Source organism: Corythoichthys intestinalis, chromosome 16 (genome assembly GCF_030265065.1).
Source record: "Corythoichthys intestinalis isolate RoL2023-P3 chromosome 16, ASM3026506v1, whole genome shotgun sequence".
NCBI classification, from domain to species: Eukaryota; Metazoa; Chordata; class Actinopteri; order Syngnathiformes; family Syngnathidae; genus Corythoichthys; species Corythoichthys intestinalis.
In genome coordinates, this window is record NC_080410.1 from 277,860 (window position 1) to 291,987 (window position 14,128).

The 14,128-nt window shown below is 39.4% G+C and overlaps 1 long non-coding RNA gene across 1 annotated transcript; it reads left to right on the forward strand.

Moving 5' to 3' along the window:
• Window positions 1-696: 696 nt before the first annotated feature.
• LOC130904503 (uncharacterized) lies at window positions 697-2,010 on the forward strand. The gene is made up of 2 exons (XR_009060859.1): window positions 697-1,450; window positions 1,549-2,010. It is a non-coding gene; the product is annotated as an uncharacterized LOC130904503 (long non-coding RNA).
• Window positions 2,011-14,128: the final 12,118 nt, after the last annotated feature.

A 14,128-nucleotide genomic window follows, 5' to 3' on the forward strand; every position in this document is an offset into this window, starting at 1 on the left:
CTTTGTTACTCATCATATTATCATATATAAAGCATATCAAAAAATAAGCTAGAGGGCTGAAAATTGTCAAAAAATGTCAAAACATGTTTACCTTCAAAATGGCACCATCCACAATTTCAAAATTGGTATTGTCATTATTATATGTGGGAGGCCTACTTTTTTGTGACGCAGCGAGTATTACGCCAACTTTCGTCCCCATTGACTCCCATTATAAATCCCAATTTCTCATGTTTTTTGATGCACTGCCACCTGGTGTGTGAAAGTGCATTTCCCACGATTACACAATTTATGGCTTCAGCGGGGTGTCAACTGAAACGAGATTGTAACGGATCCTGGATGAATATCTTAAAAACAACAAATCCAGCAGGGGACACTAGACTATTATTTATCATTTTTCTTGATTGATCCCGCATTGTCAAACGCATTTACTTACTACCAAAAAAACGAGTTTTCATGTTGAGCTTTGATCGAACGGGCCAGTGTGTGGACTCACGAACACTTGTGTGTGAGTGGGTGTGTGCACGCGCGTGTGAGGGTGGGGGTGTGCACGCGCGTATGTGGGTATGTGTGTGTGTGCGCGCGCGCACGTTGCTTGTTCAATGGGACAGTATGAGTTGACTTTTGTGACGTTTGACTTTATGACGCGACTGTGGGAGAAATCGTGTGCGTTTGTACATGCACGCGCACTCTCACGTCACCGAGCGTGTGCGTATGTGTGTGTGCTTGTACTTTTGCGTGCAGAGGTCTGCAGAAGGCGGCTTTGAATGCACTTCAAAGCACCTTGTCTGCAGGGCGCAAAAAGGTGTTTGATGTGACACATTTTGAGAATTCAAAATGCAGTTGTTTATTGAATCTCAACTCTTATTGGTAGAATGTTTTACTTTTTCCTCCTCCCATTGGCTCAGTGAATGGTCACGTTTGTAAACAACTTTATATGGGGTCCAACGGCTCAAAGGCCATTTTACTCCCTGTGACTGCTGGTGAGCAGAGATGGCGAGAATATTTTTTCTTGAGGAGGCAAGAAAAATGGTGTTGGAGGAGGACTGTCCCACAGACTCAATGGATGAAAAGGATGATGTGTCACAAGACTATGATGAAGATTTTGAGCCACTTGTAGGAGAGGAGGAAGAGGATGATGATTAGGATTTTGAGGAGGTTACAGCAGAAGCAGCAGAGGAGCAACAACAACAGAATCAGGTCAGCACTCCATGGCTTGCCAAAAACCAAGAAATTGTGTGGTCCTCTACAAATGAAGTTTCGAGGCACTTCAACCCGCCCCCTATTCTATTGCCTGGCCCAACGCTTTTTGCAATTGCCAGGATCAGTAGCCCCGAGACTACTGTCAATCTGTTTTGCCCGGACGACATTATCCAGCAGATTGTCTAAAAAAAAGCCCAAGATTATTTTGGACTACAATCTGTGTAAAGCGGCAGTCGATCACTTGGACCAGGTAAGCATATGTTATGTCTTTTTCAAAACTTTGCATCAAAGCTCTCTGGTCATCTGACATCATCTGATGTGTTTTTTTTGTGTGTGTGTTATTTGCAGGCATCTGCCACATATTCTTGCTGCTGGAGGACATTACGATGGCCAATGTCCATATCATATCATATCATATCATATGCTGGATCTGTCTCTCTTCAATGCATTCACCCTCTTTACTCAGGTGGACCCCGCAGTGGTGGCCACGCCACAAAGCCAGAAATGTGGGCAATGTGGCCTTTGCATTAACCGACTACGGGCATCAAACATTAGCTGCAAATGCGGCATTTTCTTTAGCCAAAAACATGGCCAAAAAGTGTGCAAATTGTTTTTTTTTAAAAAAAAAGCTCACTGGTTGTTTGTTGTTCTAGTTGAGTTGTTTGTTGTTCTAGTTCAGTAGTTTGTTGTTGTGCGTTTGAGTTATATAGATTCTGTTAATTCAAAATTCTTCTAGTTGTTGTGACTTGTTGACTGTTATTCTGATGCCAGTGAATATTTTTAGTGGTTGAAGGTAAAAAAAAACAATATTCAGAAATGACTTAGTTGTCACACTTCCAAGAGTGACTTTTGGCTCCAATACTGCAAGAGGGGTAAAAATTTTCCATTTCATTTTCAGATGTCACAAGTAAAAAAATATTCAGAAATGACTTAGTTACACACCCTCAAGAGGGCGCAAGGCTTCATCCCCAATACTGCGAGAGGGGTAAAAATTTTGAAATTGCCATTGTCAAAAAATGTTGAGTTCCTCAAATAAATTTTGATGTTATAATTTATTAACATATTCAAAGCTCTAATGACCTGATATCAAATATTCCTACTTGGATTTGTTTTTATATATTACATACAACATTGTTAGTTTTGTTCATAGCACACTATTGCTTTTATTGTCCATAGAGGGCATTCAGAATAAATAAATAAATTAAAACTATATATGTATGGATAGGTCTGATGCTAGTGAACATTTTGAGATGTCGCAAGTAAAAAAATATTTAGAAATGACTTGGTTATCACACCCTCAAGAGGGCGCCAGACTTCATCCCCAATACTGCGAGAGGGGTAAAAATTTTGAAATTGCCATTGTAAAAAAATTTTGAGTTCCCCAAAAAATTTGATGTTATAATTTATGAACATATTCAAGCCTCTAATTATCTGATATCAAATATTCCTACTTGGATGTGTTTTTATATATTACATACAACATCGTTAGTTTTGTTCATAGCACACTATTGCTTTTATTGTCCATAGAGGGCATCCAAAATAAATAAATAAATAAAAACTATATACGTATGGATAGGTCTGATGCTAGTGAACATTTTGAGATGTCGCAAGTAAAAAAATATTCAGAAATGACTTAGTTATCACACCCTCAAGCGGGCGCCAGACTTCATCCCCAATACTGCGAGAGGGGTAAAAATGTTAAAATTGCCATTATAAAAAAATGTTGAGTTCCAAAAAAAATGTGATGTTATAATTTATGAACATATTCAAGCCTCTAATTATCTGATATCAAATATTCCTACTTGGATGTGTTTTTATATATTACATACAACATCGTTAGTTTTGTTCATAGCACACTATTGCTTTTATTGTCCATAGAGGGCATTCAGAATAAATAAATAAATAAAAACTATATACGTATGGATAGGTCTGATGCTAGTGAACATTTTGAGATGTCACAAGTAAAAAAATATTTAGAAATGACTTAGTTATCACACCCTCAAGTGGGCGCCAGACTTCATCCCCAATACTGCGAGAGGGGTAAAAATTTTGAAATTGCCATTGTAAAAAAATTTTGAGTTCCCCAAAAAATTTGATGTTATAATTTATGAACATATTCAAGCCTCTAATGACCTGATATCAAATATTCCTACTTGGATTTGTTTTTATATATTACATACAACATTACATACAACATTGTTAGTTTTGTTCATAGCACACTATTGCTTTTATTGTCCATAGAGGGCATCCAAAATAAATAAATAAATAAAAACTATATACGTATGGATAGGTCTGATGCTAGTGAACATTTTGAGATGTCGCAAGTAAAAAAATATTTAGAAATGACTTAGTTATCACACCCTCAAGAGGGCGCCAGACTTCATCCCCAATACTGCGAGAGGTATAAAAAAAATATACTGCACAAGGGTTAATCTGTGTATATTTTAAACGATGGTGTATAATATTTGGTCGCATTAAAATGCACACAGTCTGGACCAGGTTCAGGTTAGAAAAAAAAGATTGATATCATTTTAAAGATGAGAGTTTTAGCTTTAAAATGAGCTACACCACATGACATTTTAATGTTTTTAAGAGGAGCTGTGCTTGTTTTAAACTGTGCATATCTGAAACGATGGTGAATAATACTGTATTTGTTCACATTAAAATGCACACTGTTTGGGCCAGGTTTAACTTAGAACTAAAAGATTGATATCAATGTAAAGAATGGAATTTAAGCCTTAAAATGAGGTATACCACTTGACATTTGAATGTTTTTCTGAGGAGCTGTGTTTATTTTTAAAATGTGTATATTTTAAACGATGGTGCATAATATTTGGTCGCATTAAAATGCACACTGTTTGAACCACGTTCAAGTTAGAACTTAAAGATTGATATCGTTGTAAAGAAGAGACTCAAAGCTTTAAAATGAGGTGTAACTCATGACATTATTATTTTTTTATGAGGAGCTGTGCTTGTTTTAATCTGTGTATATTTTAAACGATGGTGTATAATATTTGATCGCATTAAAATGCCCACTGTCTGCCCCAGGTTCAAGTTAGAACTAAAAGATTGATATCATATTAAAGAAGAGACTTTAAGCTTAAAATGAAGTATAACTCATGACATTATTATTTTTTTATAAGGAGCTGTGCTTGTTTTAATCTGTGTATATTTTAAACGATGGTGTATAATATTTGGTCGCATTAAAATGCACACTCTCTGTACCAGGTTCAAGTTAGAACAAAAAGATTGATATCATTTTAAAGATGAGAGTTTTAGCTTTAAAATGAGCTATATCACATGACATTTTAATGTTTTTATGAGGAGCTGTGCTTGTTTTAATCTGTGTATATTTTAAACGATGGTGTATAATATTTGGTCGCATTAAAATGCACACTGTTTGAACCACGTTCAAGTTAGAACTAAACGATTGACATCATTTTAAAGATGAGAGTTTTAGCTTTAAAATGAGCTATAACACATGACATTTTAATGTTTTTATGAGTAGCTGTGTTTATTTTAAGATGTGTGTATTTTAAACGATGGTGCATAATACTGTATGTGTTCACATTAAAATGCACACGGTCTGGACCAGGTTTAGGTTAGAACAAAAAGATTGATATCATTTTAAAGATGAGAGTTTTAGCTTTAAAATGAGCTACACCACATGACATTTTAATGTTTTATGAGTAGCTGTGTTTATTTTAAGATGTGTGTATTTTAAACGATGGTGCATAATACTGTATGTGTTCACATTAAAATGCACACTGTTTGAACCACGTTCAAGTTAGAACTAAACGATTGACATCATTTTAAAGATGAGAGTTTTAGCTTTAAAATGAGCTATAACACATGACATTTGAATGTTTTTATGAGGAGCTGTGTTTATTTTAAAATGTGTATATTTTAAACGATGGTGCATAATACTGTATTTGTTCACATTAAAATGCACACTGTCTGCCCCAGGTTCAAGTTAGAACTAAAAGATTGATATCATATTAAAGAAGAGACTTTAAGCTTTAAAATGAGGTAAAACCCATGACATTATTATTTTTTTATGAGGAGCTGTGCTTGTTTTAATCTGTGTATATTTTAAACGATGGTGTATAATATTTGGTCGCATTAAAATGCACACTGTTTGAACCACGTTCAAGTTAGAACTAAAAGATTGATATCGTTGTAAAGAAGAGACTCAAAGCTTTAAAATGAGGTATAACTCATGACATTATAATTTTGTTATGAGGTGCTGTGCTTGTTTTCATCTGTGTATATTTTAAACAATGGTGTATATTATTTGGTCGCATTAAAATGCACACTGTCTGGGCCAGGTTTAACTTAGAACTAAAAGATTGATATCAATGTAAAGAAGGGAATTTAAGCTTTAAAATGAGGTATACCACATGACATTTGAATGTTTTTATGAGGAGCTGTGTTTATTTTAATATGTGTATATTTTAAACGATGGTGCATAATATTTGGTCGCATTAAAATGCACACTGTCTGCCCAAGGTTCAAGTTAGAACTAAAAGATTGATATCATATTAAAGAAGAGACTTTAGGCTTTAAAATGAGGTATAACTCATGACATTATAATTTTGTTATGAGGAGCTGTGCTTGTTTTAATCTGTGTATATTTTAATCGATGGTGTATAATTTTTGGTCGCATTAAAATGCACACTCTCAGTGCCAGGTTCAAGTTAGAACAAAAAGATTGATATCATTTTAAAGATGAGAGTTTTAGCTTTAAAATGAGCTATATCACATGCCATTTTAATGTTTTTATGAGGAGCTGTGCTTGTTTTAATCTGTGCATATCTTAAACGATGGTGCATAATACTGTATTTGTTCACATTAAAATGCACACTGTTTTAACCATGTTCAAGTTAGAACTAAAAGATTGATATCATTGTAAAGAAGAGACTATAAGCTATGAAATGAGGTACAACACATGACATTATTATTTTTTTATGCGGAGCTGTGCTTGTTTTAATCTGTGTATATTTTAAACGATGGTGTATAATATTTGGTCGCATTAGAATGCACACATTTTGAACCACGTTCAAGTTAGAACTAAAAGATTGATATCATTGTAAAGAACAGACTTTAAGCTTTAAAATGAGCTATACCACATGATATTATAATGTTTTTATGAGGAGCTGTGTTTATTTTAAACTGTGCATATCTTAAACGATGGTGCATAATACTGTATTTGGTCGCATTAAAATGCACACTATCTGCGCCAGGTTCAAGTTAGAACTAAAAGATTGATATCATATTAAAGAAGAGACTTTAACCTTTAAAATGAGGTACAATTTATGACATTATTATTTTTTTATGAGGAGCTGTGCTTGTTTTAATCTGTGTATATTTTAAACGATGGTGTATAATATTTGGTCGCATTAAAATGCACACTGTCTGCGCCAGGTTCAAGTTAGAACTAAAAGATTGATATTATATTAAAGAAGATACTTTAAGCTTTAAAATGAGGTATATCTCATGACATTATTATTATTTTATGAGGAGCTGTGCTTGTTTTAATCTGTGTATATTTTAAACGATGGTGTATAATATTTGGTCGCATTAAAATGCACACTGTCTGCGCCAGGTTCAAGTTAGAACTAAAAGATTGATATTATATTAAAGAAGATACTTTAAGCTTTAAAATGAGGTATATCTCATGACATTATTATTATTTTATGAGGAGCTGTGCTTGTTTTAATCTGTGTATATTTTAAACGATGGTGTATAATATTTGGTCGCATTAAAATGCACACTGTCTGCGCCAGGTTCAAGTTAGAACTAAAAGATTGATATTATATTAAAGAAGATACTTTAAGCTTTAAAATGAGGTATATCTCATGACATTATTATTATTTTATGAGGAGCTGTGCTTGTTTTAATCTGTGTATATTTTAAACGATGGTGTATAATATTTGGTCGCATTAAAATGCACACTGTCTGCGCCAGGTTCAAGTTGGAACTAAAAGATTGATATTATATTAAAGAAGATACTTTAAGCTTTAAAATGAGGTATATCTCATGACATTATTATTATTTTATGAGGAGCTGTGCTTGTTTTAATCTGTGTATATTTTAAACGATGGTGTATAATATTTGGTCGCATTAAAATGCACACTGTTTGAAACACGTTCAAGTTAGAAGTAAAAGATTGTTATCATTGTAAAGAATAGACTTTAAGCTTTAAAATGAGGTACAACACATGACATTATAATTTTGTTATGAGGAGCTGTGCTTGTTTTAATCTGTGCATATCTTAAACGATTGTGCATACTAATGTATTTGTTCGCATTAAAATGCACACTGTCCGGGCCAGGTTCAAGTTAGAACAAAAAGATTGATATCATTTTAAAGATGAGAGTTTTAGCTTTAAAATGAGCTACACCACATGACATTTTAATGTTTTTATGAGGAGCTGTGCTTGTTTTAAACGGTGCATATCTTAAACGATTGTGCATAATACTGTATTTGGTCGTATTAAAATGCACACTGTCTGCGCCAGGTTCAAGTTAGAACTAAAAGATTGATATCATTGTAAAGAAGAGATTATAAGCTTTAAAATGAGGTACAACCCATGACATTATTATTTTTTTATGAGGAGCTGTGCTTGTTTTAATCTGTGTATATTTTAAACGATGGTGTATAATATTTTGGTCGCATTAAAATGCACACTGTTTAAAACACGTTCAAGTTAGAACTAAAAGATTGATATCATTGTAAAGAACAGACTTTAAGCTTTAAGATGAGCTATACCACATGATATTATAATGTTTTTATGAGGAGCTGTGTTTATTTAAAACTGCATATTTTAAAAGATGGTGCATAATACTGTATGTGTTCACATTAAAATGCACACTGTCTGGACCAGGTTCAAAAAAGAACAAAAAGATTGATATCATTTTAAAGATGAGAGTTTTAGCTCTAAAAAGAGCTCGCAAGAGTTCGCAAAAAAAAAAAAAATTGACGTTAGCATCTGATGTTAGTATCTAATGTTAGTGGCTCACATCGTTTATGGTCGGAACTACGACTGTATCTGATAGTCTTCCGGGACTTTCGTAATCTGCGAGTGCTGCTCTTCGTCTTGCGCCGGTCCAAGAATTTCACCTCCACCAGCCTCACACTGTCCAAGGACAGAGCCTCCATCAGATGGATTCGGCGCAGCCTCCTAATCTGCGAGTGTTGCTCTTTGTCATCAGGTGTTCCTGTTGACGACTCTCGTTCTGGATTAATGAAAACATTCTTGGCAAATGCTTTTGCTCTGCCCGTCTTGCGCCAGTCCAGGAATCTCTTCCACCCGCCTTTCATCCTCCATGGACAGAGCCTACATTAGATGGAGTCGGCGCCGCCTCGTAATCTGCGAGTGTTGCTCTTCATCATAAGGGCCTCGAAAGAGTCCTGTATTGTTATTTTTCGTCCCTACCTCCCCGAGCCGGGGGGGGGTTAATTTGCGCGTCTGTAACTGGGAGCGATCAAAGGAACCATAACTGATTTAATGAGCCATTTGCAGTTTCACTGTACCGGCCGTGTGTACTTGCATGGCTTGATTGTTGAGACAAGGCTGACTGGCTGGACTTTCGTAATCTGCGAGTGCTGCTCTTCGTCTTGTGCCGGTCCAAGAATTTCACCTCCACCAGCCTCACACTGTCCAAGGACAGAGCCTCCATTAGATTGAGTCGTCGCAGCCTCCTAATCTGCGAGTGTTGCTCTTTGTCATCAGGACCTCGAAAGAGTCCTGTATTGTTATTTTTCGTCCCTACCTCCCCGAGTCGGGAGTGGGTAATTTGCGTGTCTGTACTTGCATGGCTTAATTGTTGAGACAAGGCTGACTGGCTACTGCTGGCACCAGACTTGCCCTCCAATGGGTCCTCGGCATAGGGTTTAGAGCGTGCTCATTCCAATTACAGGGCCTTGAAAGAGTCCTGTATTGTTATTTTACGTCACTACCTCCCCGAGTCGGGAGTGGGTAATTTGCTCACCTGCTGCCTTCCTTGGATGTGGTAGCCGTTTCTCATACTACGATTTTTTACAGGAAGATAACATTAGCTGGTATTATTTGCTGACTTCCGCAAAAAAAAAAAAAATCGACGTTAGCATCTAACGTTAGTGGCTCACATCGTTTATGGTCGGAACTACAACTGTATCTGATAGTCTTCCGGGACTTTCGTAATCTGCGAGTGCTGTTCTTCGTCTTGCGCCGGTCCAAGAATTTCACCTCTAGCGGCACAATACGAATGCCCCCGGCCGTCCCTCTCAACCATGGCCCCAGTTCAGGAGGGAAAACCCACAAAATAGAACCGGGGTCCTATTCCATTATTCCTAGCTGCGGTATCCAGGCGACCGGGCCTGCTTTGAACACTCTAATTTTTTCAAAGTAAACGCATCGGGCCCCGGGCGGGACACTCAGCTAAGAGCATCCCGGGGGCGGCCGAGAGGCAGGGGCTGGGACAGACGGTGGCTCGCCTCGCGGCGGACCGTCAGCTCGATCCCAAGATCCAACTACGAGCTTTTTAACTGCAGCAACTTTAAGATACGCTATTGGAGCTGGAATTACTGCGGCTGCTGGCACCAGACTTGCCCTCCAATGGGTCCTCGGCATAGGGTTTAGAGCGTGCTCATTCCAATTACAGGGCCTCGAAAGAGTCCTGTATTGTTATTTTTCGTCACTACCTCCCCGAGTCGGGAGTGGGTAATTTGCGCGCCTGCTGCCTTCCTTGGATGTGGTAGCCGTTTCTCAGGCTCCCTCTCCGGAATCGAACCCCGATTCCCCGTTACCCGTGGTCACCATGGTAGGCGCAGAAAGTACCTTCGAAAGTTGATAGGGCAGACATTCGAATGAGACGTCGCCGCCACGGGAGGGCCAGCGATCGGCTCGAGGTTATCAATTCACCAAAGCGGCCGGGCGCCGCCGGGGATCCCGCCCCGCGAAGGGGGGAAGCCGGCGGAGCGCCTGCGTGGGTTTTGGGTCTGATAAATGCGCGCGTCCCCGGAGGTCGGCGCTCGTTTGCATGTATTAGCTCTAGAATTGCCACAGTTATCCGAATAACTGGGAGCGATCAAAGGAACCATAACTGATTTAATGAGCCATTCGCAGTTTCACTGTACCGGCCGTGTGTACTTAGACTTGCATGGCTTAATCTTTGAGACAAGCATATGCTACTGGCAGGATCAACCAGGTAGCCTCGCCGACGAGGGGGGGCGGGTGGGTGAGCGAGGGAGTAAGGGAGGGAGGCAGGGACGGGCCGGGAAGGACTGGACGGGGAAAAGGGCTTCCCTGCCCGCTGGCCAGCCAGCCCGCCCGCCCGCCCGCCTGCCTGCCCGCACGCCTGCCCGCCCCGCTGCGTGAGGCCTTCGGGGTAGCGGAGGCCGGCCGGGCGGGAGGGTCCGGTCGAAGTGCCCGGACGTCCGCGCGCCCAGCCGGTTCGCCGTGGCGTTATCGGACCTGGCGGCGGCACCGCTCTGCTCCGGACAGAAGCGCTCGAGAAACCCGGGTGTTCGCCGGAGGTCCCGCCGCCGGGGAACCGGTCGCGGCCTCACCGGACCGGGGAAGGCGGCGGGCTCCGTGGGAAGACGGCTGAGTCGGACGGGGCGTCTCGGTCTCGCTCTGCGAGGAGGACGTGCGTGCACGCGAGCGTGCGTGCGGTCGGGCGGGCCGGGTGCTCCCGCAGGCCTGGCCGGCCGGGCAGCAGTAGCCAGGTCGGGCCCGACCCGAACTGCCCGGCCTCGCCTGCCGGGGAGAAGCTGGTGTTGTCGCCGCTGCGCGTACGCGTTTGCCCGCCGTCACACTCGAACCCGCTTGGCCGGAGGAGTCGTCCGCCTCGCTGCCGGCGTGCGGCCGGACGGCTGGCGGGAGCCCTCCGAGGGCGGGTCACGTATGCCCGTCGGTCGTCACAGTGTTGCTATGGAGCTTCGCGGCGGGGCTGGAGAGCCTTTGCAACATATCTGTCGTATTTCAACGTATCCGTCGCAAAATCCGCTCGGCCTCTCGACCGATCGGTTTTTGGGCTATTGCTCGCTCCTGTGCATTTGCACGCACACACAAAGGTCATATTTGGCCATTTCCATGTTTTAGGCTTAATATTAATCCATATTTCCCGACCAAAAAAAACTCAACCGTGAAATTTCAATCTATATGGCGCTGGGGAAGAACTTTTCCCCAGCCTTTTTTCCATAAATGTCATATATCGTTGGAAAGCCCTTTGCCTGAAGTGTCCAAATCTCAAAAACATTTCCCTTCTGTGTGCTTTCAGGAATTTTAAATATTTTTTTTCCCCCACTGTCTATGCCCTGGGGAAAATGATTGTTTAAAGTGCTTTTTTATTACCGGAAATGTCAAAGGAGGGAATGCGCTCACTCATCAAGGCCTTCAGAACTTGGAAAAAATACCTGTGTGTGCAAATTCAACAGTTCCTCTGAATAATATTCATCATTTCAAAATGTGGTCATATTTGGGAACATTAAGCCGCTCCTGTGTGCAGTGCCGTGTTCTACCACTGGATGGCGATAATAGTCCTTGAGTTCAAACAGTTGGATGAAATACTTTTTTATACATTTGAAATTTTTGACAGCAGGTCTAAATTCATGTGAAATCTGTTCCACACTCACTCCCTCATATTATTTACCCTCAATACAACTACCAATGTTCCAAGTCTATTGTGTGACTTTAATGTCAGCTTTTTCACACTGTGATCAAAATGTAGTGTTAATGGAATAATTGAGGTTCTTCAATTCAAATAATGTTAAGTACAGAACAGGTCATGAAAACACCTCCTCATTTGTGCATTGTCTTTATTTTCGTGACTATTTATTATAGGCCTGTACTTTGTATAAATTTAATCTCAGCTTTGCCTTAAATTCAAATGATGGTTTAAGATTCAGTAAGGCTGTGCATGTAGTAGTAAAAAATGTATTGAAGACTAAAGTAATTTGAATTTTTTTCCACACTCACTCATATGATTTTCCCTCAATACAGCTACCAATGTCCCAAGTTTAGCATGTGGCTTTATCCTCAGCTTTTTCACACTGAGTTTATCAAATCTTAAAAAATGAAGTGGGGTATATTGATAGGACATTTCATGAAGTATTTTATAAGGGTTTATTTTCAGCTTTGCCTTAATGTCAATCTATTTGTGTCATATCGCCCATTATCTGAGTGTCCAAATCTCATAAAACATTTCCTTACTGTGTGCTTTCAGGAATTAATGAATGAATGAATTAATGAATAATTTTTTTCTTCCTCCCATCTAAACTGGAAGGGGAATATTTTTTTTTTTTTTTTTTTTTTTTTTTTATCACCGGAAATGTCAAACAAGGATATGTGCAAAACATACCTGTGTGTGCATTTTCTACCATTCCTTGAATGATCTTGCATTGTGTGGCTGGTTTAGACATGACTCAGTCTGGTAACTTTTTGTGTGCATTACCATTTTTGAAGGGGAATATGTGTTTGTTTTTTTTTGTTTCATTTTTTTATCACCGGAAATGTCAAACAAGGATATGTGCAAACCATCCCTGTGTGTGCATTTTCTACTATTCTTTGAATGGTCTTGCATTGTGTGGTTGGTTTAGACTTGACTCAGTCTGGTAACATGTTGTGTGCATTGCCATTTTTTACCACTGGATGGCAATAAAGTCCAGATTTCTCTCAGACCATGCTGGGTAATTCAGGGAGTCGGATGGGTGAGGGGTAGGACAGCAGACCAGTCTGGGGGAAGGGTACCTGAATGCATTTAAGAGTTTTATTTAGACTTTTAAAAGAGCTGAAATGAAATGATAAGAGTGATTTTCAATTTTATACAATTTTTACAATATTATTATTATTATTTATTATTATTATTTTTTTTTTTACAATATTTAGACTTAAATAAAACTAGTTGATGTCATTCAATTCAAATAATTTTAAGTACAGCGCAGGCCGAAAAACACCTTCTCATTCGTGCATTGTCTTTATTTTCATGAGTATTTACTATTGGCCTGTACTTTATATAAATTTGTTCTGAGCTTTGCCTTGGATTCAAATTCAGATTCAGTAAGGCTGTGCATGTAGTAGTAAAATGGTACAGTTATTGAATTCCTTCAATTCAAAGGATTGGATTGAAGACTTCGCCGATTGAAGACTTCGCCAAAAGTAATGTGAAATTTGTTTCACACTCATATGGTTTTCTCTCAATACAACTACCAATGTTCAAAGTTTAGCGTGTAGCTTTATTCTCAGCTTTTTCACACTGTGAGTGATATCAAAATCATAAAAAAATAAAGTGGGAGGAAATGTCATGAACAGTCTCTATACCTTCCCTTTTATATGAATTTATTTTCAGCTTTGCCTTAACGTTAATATATTTATTTTTTAGTCTTTCCAACTGTGTCATATCGCCCTTTATCTGAAGTGTCCAAATCTCATAAAACATTTTCTTGCTGTGTGCTTTCAGGAATTTTAAATATTTTTACCTCCCATCTAAATTGGAGGGGGGATATGTGCTTTTTTATCACCCGAAATGTCAAACAAGGATATGTGCTAGCAGGGGCGGACTGGTAATCTGTGGGTTCTGGAGGATCACAGAACGGCCGGTGCCCTGGACGGCCGGCGGCCGCCATTAATTATGCATCACTGTTTTTATCCCCCCTATCCTCTGATTATCTACAGTTCGCATCCAATCCGACAGGTGGCAGCAATGCGCCTGGCTTTTCACCGCCAATCTGATAGACTACGAACGACGAAAGCACAGAGAAGCCTTCATTGGCTCCTTGTGGAAGCAAAATAGCGACGAGTGTTAATGCACAATATGGATGGTGGTGGCAAAAAAACTGAAAAGAGCAGGGTGGCGCGGAGAAGGTTAGAGAGAAAAAATTAAAGAAACTGAAGAGTGAAGCATTAAAATGTCATAAGTCGACAAATATTTTCGCAAGCAGCAGT